Here is a 6,654-nt window from a genome sequence, read left to right on the forward strand (position 1 = left end):
TTTGTAAAATCATGTATGGTTGAGGTTTAAAGCAATTTTGAAAAAAAAATTAAATTAAATAGTCCTTGTGGTTAGGTACATCAAGAGAGGCCATCAGTTGAGTCATATTTTGTGTTTTTATTATTAAATTGAGTGATGTGTGTATGTACTTAAGTATGTAGTCTTATATTTCATTCGTGTAATTGTAAGCATACTGTGAAATGGTCCAAAACACAATGCTTCATTAAAATAATTACATAAAGAAAAGTGATAAAACAATCAAAGATAAAAATATTCTAAAGTAGATCAGACAGATTCTACATTCCTAAAGATTTACAAATACACCTTGAGAACAATGAAGGTTATTTTCCTATCAATTTGAAAAACTGACTAGAAAACATAAAATATTCTAGTTCCTTCCACTATAAAAGAGCTATTCATGGATGTACATCAAAAAAAGTGATAAAATAGTCAAAGATTAAAAATTTCTAGAGCAGAACAAACAGATTTTGGATTCCTAAAAATTTACAAATACACCTTGAGAACGATGAGATAATTTTCCTATCAATTTAAAAACTGACTAGAAAACATAAACTTTTCTGGTTCCTTCCACTACAAAAGAGCTATTCATGAATGTGACACTTCAGTGTATGAATATAAAAGCTTCTCAATTTTCTGACTTCTCTAGAATTTGTTTATCATGAAATACAAATACAAAACCATAATATCAAAACATAGAAATACTATCAGAGGAGCATACTGATAGAATCTATGATATATCCATTATATATATATATATATATATATATATATATATATATATATATATATATATATATATATATATATATATATATATAGAGAGAGAGAGAGAGAGAGAGAGAGAAGGGAGACAAATCCTTTATAGGGCTTTGTTCAATTTGGCATCTTTCTGTCTTATAAATTTGAGACAAGAAAATCAATCCTTTTGTGGAGATGTCCTATAAGTAAATCTTCATGGTTATCTCACATTTATTTCTCGCACATTCATGTATATGCTCGCATGTGTGTGGAAGTCCATGTATGACTGGACATGTGTTTCAATTGCCATGCATGCACACACATATTACATTGAATATCCAATTTAGTTGTCCTATATCACAGTTGCATACATCAAGAAATAGTTCTCATTCATAATTGTCTTAATTTTTAATTATTCTCAAATCTCAATATTCATCCACATAAGCACTTTGAAAATTTGAACTACATATGTACTTCCCTAAAGAAATTTAATTTTCTAAAAGTTTCAATTCATTCTTGGATTATAATTTTTCTTTTTTCTCTTTCTATAAAGATATGCTTGACAACATTATTTCAATAGTAAACTATCATATAAATTACCTTATACCAAGTCAAAGCTTGATTCTTAGGAGGACTAGTGGCTTTTTCCCATTGCACATTTCCTATTCCACTATCTACATAAAGATTCAATAGTTCACCTTTCAACCCAATCTGTAGAATCATGCAAAATCATAATGAGATATCAATCAATTAAAATTAATGCAAAATATGAACTAACAAACAAAGCTAAACAAGCACATTGAATGGCATGTACTTTTTAACACATTTAATTTCATAAAAGTCAATTTGCTACATAAGCTTTTGTACAACTATAAATGGAATGACCAAGCATGTTGTTGATACATGACATCACCTGATATGTCCATGTATTTGTGGACAATTCTATTGATCCATCTTGAAAACCTTCTAATTTGACCTTGGAAATGCCTACTCCCACAAAGTCATAATGTGGTCCAACATTCTATTACCAAAAATTACCCATTAATAGTTGTAAGACCATGATATAAATAATATTTTTTATAGAGGGAATAGCTCTGATAGAAACCAGGTTAGATAAAAAATGTGAATAATGATGCCATATTAAATACTAGGATTGGATGGTCAATTATTAAGAGCTTGAGATAAATGAATGTGTTGGTACCATTATAGTGATACTGACAAGTGTGTGTATGCATGTAAAAATGAAGAAATCTTAATTTGAAGAGGTCTCTGGTATATCCAAATTCATTTCAATGATAAGATTTAATTACACAAGTGACTCCAACTATTTCCTGATATATTGCTTACATAGTCTAGTATTCTAAATTCATTATGTTTAGTAATAATACAAGTGTCAAGAGTTCTTAGTTTACAAGTGTCTCCTTTTAGAATCCTTACCTGTAAACCCACTGTCACGCTCAAGAAAACAATGTCATTTTTTCCTACTATTAAATGAATACAATGCATGCATAACATGGGTTAGTATGACCTTGAAACCTATGTCCAAATTCCAAGAGCACATAACACATGACATAGACAACATAAAGCTTTGTTACAGAGCTATAAAGAACAAATGGTGGCTCAAATAGTCCATTTTTCTAATTATTGAAGCTTTGAGACAACCTTATGGACAAAGACCATAGTACAACATGAGAACTATACTACCAAACCAACAAATGCTGACCCACTAACTCATTATTTCCAAGGAGCTCATGTTTGCATGATTTGGTTAGCATTATTAGATTGACATATCAACATAAATATCCTGTCACCAAAACCATCCAAAAACCAAGCATCTTTCTCGCAATGATGAACTCCAACATATACATAAGAGATATTGGAAACAACCATCCTTCACACCCAATGCATAGCCCCCCACCCCGTGTTGCAATAGCTCAAATCCCTAAAAACGAGGAACAACTAATACTTAAAAATATGCAAAAAAAGAGGCTTCCACAATAATGCACATCAAATGGAAATAAAAAAGTACCTGATCAACCAAATTTAAATCCACCAGATGGCACTGTTGGTTGATTGGCACCAAAATTGAAAGTTGGCTAAGCAACCTCAATTCCCTCAGGTAATGATTGATCGTCTTCTTCATCTTCTAGCCAATATGTTTCTAATATTTTTATAGCCTTCTCATAAATCTCATTGTTATCATGACTTTGCAAGTTCTTAATCTTATCAAGTCCTTCAGCATCATCAATATACTGAGCATATAAATTCACACCTCTTGTATTACCAAGGTCCTTCTCTGCTTCTCCAACTTTCAATATGTTCTCTAGTCCTTCAAGGAAAATAGTTATAATCCTTGGATCTGGATAGACTAAAAGGTCACATAGAGGCTTTATGCATCCTTGATTAACGGGGTACTTGCAAAATAATCAAAGTAGGCATTGAAGGTTAGATGCAAGAGAATGAAAACTTGAACATATAATTAATGATCCTAGTACATCATTATCATTATTATACCCGTTCAATTATGTTAATATCTCCCACACCAATGCAGATTCACAATTTTATTGTGAGCTATCAAAAAATAAAATACATGCTTAATTTGTTCATGTGTACCACCAAAAGTAGTATTTGATAAGGCCCATGCTGCTTCCTTTTTAATATCAAACTCAGCAGTTTGAAGGAGTTGAACTAGGGGAGGAATGATGTTTGCATCAATCACAGCCTGAAAATGAAAATATTAGTTAATATATAGTAGGCTTTCAAATATCTTAGTTTCACACCATTCTACATTTATGCCTCTATACTTTAGATAATAAATTGAAAGACCTGAATCTATTCTTTGTTGCCAGTAGTTATGTTTGAAATGGTCCAACAAGCTTCCTTCTTGATGCTCTTCTTATGATTATGGGTTAATAGTGCTAAAAGGCAAGGAAGTGCTTGGTTGTTGATTATGTATTGAATTTACACAAAATAGACATAATAGAAGTAAAAGAAATTAGTCCAATGACACTAGCATACACTTGTATAACAACTAATTATTAGTACGTAAATCTAACAAAAAATAATGATATGAACATGTATACCTGAGTTTTCAAATCATCACTAGTTACAATATTACCCACTATTTGGAGAGCTGGGATAAGGACAGATGGAGAGGGTTGACTAAAACATGCATGCATTTTTAAAAAAAAATCCAACACAAAGCTATAGTGCACATTATAAACATCTATTAACAATACAAATCAAGCCAAAAAGGATTAATCCATTATTTATGGTGCCTTACAAAAAGAAATAAGAACAAGAATGCCTATCTATCATTACCAACAAATGATTCACACTTACAGTAGGAGCTCAACAAGCCTACGATAGACACCAACCTCAATCACAACTTGAATTTAATAATTTGTACCATTAGAGAGATAAGAAAGAGCACAACAAGCATCTGTTAGAACTTCTTCATCATTTGAGTGAATAAGTCGCTCTAGTGTAGGTAGAGCTAGCTTTGTCTGGGGGAAAGCATAATCCAACAAGTGCATGACACAAACAACAATATAAAACTTAGTTTTTTAGAAAAAAAATGTGGGTAAATTGACATATTTGCTCAAATGCTGGTTGCAGTTTGCCTCGATAGAAATTAGACAAAGTCCATGTCACATTTCTCAACATTGAAAGCTTAGCATGTTCATTCAATTGAGCAAGAAGTGGCATGAGAGCGCCATGAGAAAGAACTAGATCTCTGCACTTGGGAGAGTCACCAACCACATTACCCAATGCCTAGACAGCCTAACAATACAACAAAAAAACAACATATCAACAAAAAAAAATTCACTAGTACAGATTAAGTCAATGGAGAAGTGAAACAATTTGCAAAAAAATTGACCTGCTCCCGAACATCATCACTTGGAGAGCTAAGGACTTGTACAAAAATTGGTATTGCTCTATGGTCAATGACTACTCGGGTATGATTAGATGTGCCTGAAGCTATATTATTCAATGCCCATGCTACCTCAAACTATAAACAGCAACAAAACCAAAACCAATTGAATTAGTGATTCCAAAATCCTTTTCCCAAACAAATAAAAATAAACTCTAACTTTTGGTAAAATAGGAAAAGAACCAAGAAGCTCAAAAAAACTCAAAAAGGTTCCTCCATTTACCTTTCTATCTACTTTACAAAATAAAAAGCATGCACAAAAATCCATAGTTACACCACCCTAGAGGGGCAAAGTTTCCAAGGTAAGGTGGACAAAGGGGCCTCAGTTTAGGGATAGTAATGGAGGGGAGGGGAGAAGGCGAGTTTATATAGTATATACTATAAATATGGTACTTAAAATGATAATTATGAAAAGATGTATATCAATAAGTATATACTATACATATGGTACTTAAAATGATAATTATGAAAAATTGTATATCAATATAAGACATAAAGATGTAAAATACTAATTTATAAAAATTTAAATGCTTGAGTAGTGAAAGTGGGACATTGAAAATTGAACATTGAATATGAAAATTTTAATAACTCAAATGAGAAAATGAAAGAGTTCTAACTTCTATTATATGAATATTAAATAATAATAGTCATAGATATCTAAAGTATGAGTATCTCATCACAGAGATAATTACACGAGCAACATGACATGATATACAATACACCCAATGGAATATTAAAACATGTTTAAGTTTTTTAAACAAAATTTATCTTTTTTGTTGGATAGGGTACACCCAACTGTCATTGTCTCCTCAAGGGACTTGTTCCTATCCCTATCGAGATAGTAGCCCAATGGTGACATCGTTGGGGGTGTGGAAATGCCATCCCTACCCCAGGTGGGTCCAGGTCTCAGGTACATTGCAGGAAAAGTTTGGGGATGCATCCACATGTTACTATGAAAAAATTTAAGAGACATAAAAGAAATTCTAACAAACAAAATTTAGCCTAGCTCACTTCAAAATGAAACTGTATGGTTCTACCTAAAGTTGAGGAAAGTCATACCTTGTCAGAAACTCTACAAAACATGGCACAACACTAGCCTCAATAACTTCCTCTATGGGAGGACTACGCTCTATTCAAATAACCAATCTCATGTAAGAGATAAATGAAAATATAATTTATAATCATCTCAGTAACATAAATTGTAAAAAATTACCAATTGATAGTAGCTTTCAGAATTGAGTTTTTGCTTCAAGCTGCAAACTAGGATCATCAGACCATACTCCAGATATCATGGTAGGAAGGATCTCCAACTGATCAAAAAACAAAAAATATATAATGAAACAAAACATTCAAATAAGCCACCTACAGTAATAGTTTAGGAAAACTAAATACTCAGAATAAATAGCAAATTCACCTAGACTTACCTGTCAATAACCAAATAACAGTTGTAGTTTCAAGCTCTATACAAAATAATGAATATGTAGAATTGAACAGATACCAAAGTAGAACAAATATTGAGGATATGGGAGAGGTTTTCATTTAGTAAGATGTATGGAGAATTGAAAACTTAAAATACATATGATGCATTGCATTGTCCACAGGGTATAAAAAAAAACAATACAAGATAATTTAAATCAATTATCAAGCCACCCTAACACACCTACAATTCCATTAACCCTCTTTCTCAAAGGAAATTAAGATTAAAATTATTTGTCATATGGGAAAGTTCCACAAAGTTTTATATCATAAAGGCTTTCATGGTGTTGTCATGTTCAATTCTACAAAAAAAATTCTAAAAGATAAACTACCACAACAATAGCTGTTGAAATAGCCCAACGTGCAAGGCCAAGAGAATATCTTGAGTGATCTTGATGGAAGAGATAACCCTTGATTAGGGCATGGAAAACTAAAGGGATAAATAGACAAGCCAAATATATCAAAATGAACATACCATAACCTTG

The 6,654-nt window shown here is 31.8% G+C and overlaps 1 pseudogene; it reads right to left on the reverse strand.

Annotated features, from left to right (window-relative positions):
• Window positions 1–2,792: 2,792 nt before the first annotated feature.
• On the reverse strand, window positions 2,793–5,997 carry LOC149561794 (importin subunit alpha-1-like; annotated as a pseudogene).
• Between the last annotated feature and the right edge of the window lie 657 nt (window positions 5,998–6,654).

The sequence above is a fragment of the Cupressus sempervirens genome, chromosome 4 (genome assembly GCF_028749045.1).
Source record: "Cupressus sempervirens isolate cs-2001-9-10 chromosome 4, ASM2874904v1, whole genome shotgun sequence".
Taxonomy (NCBI): domain Eukaryota; kingdom Viridiplantae; phylum Streptophyta; class Pinopsida; order Cupressales; family Cupressaceae; genus Cupressus; species Cupressus sempervirens.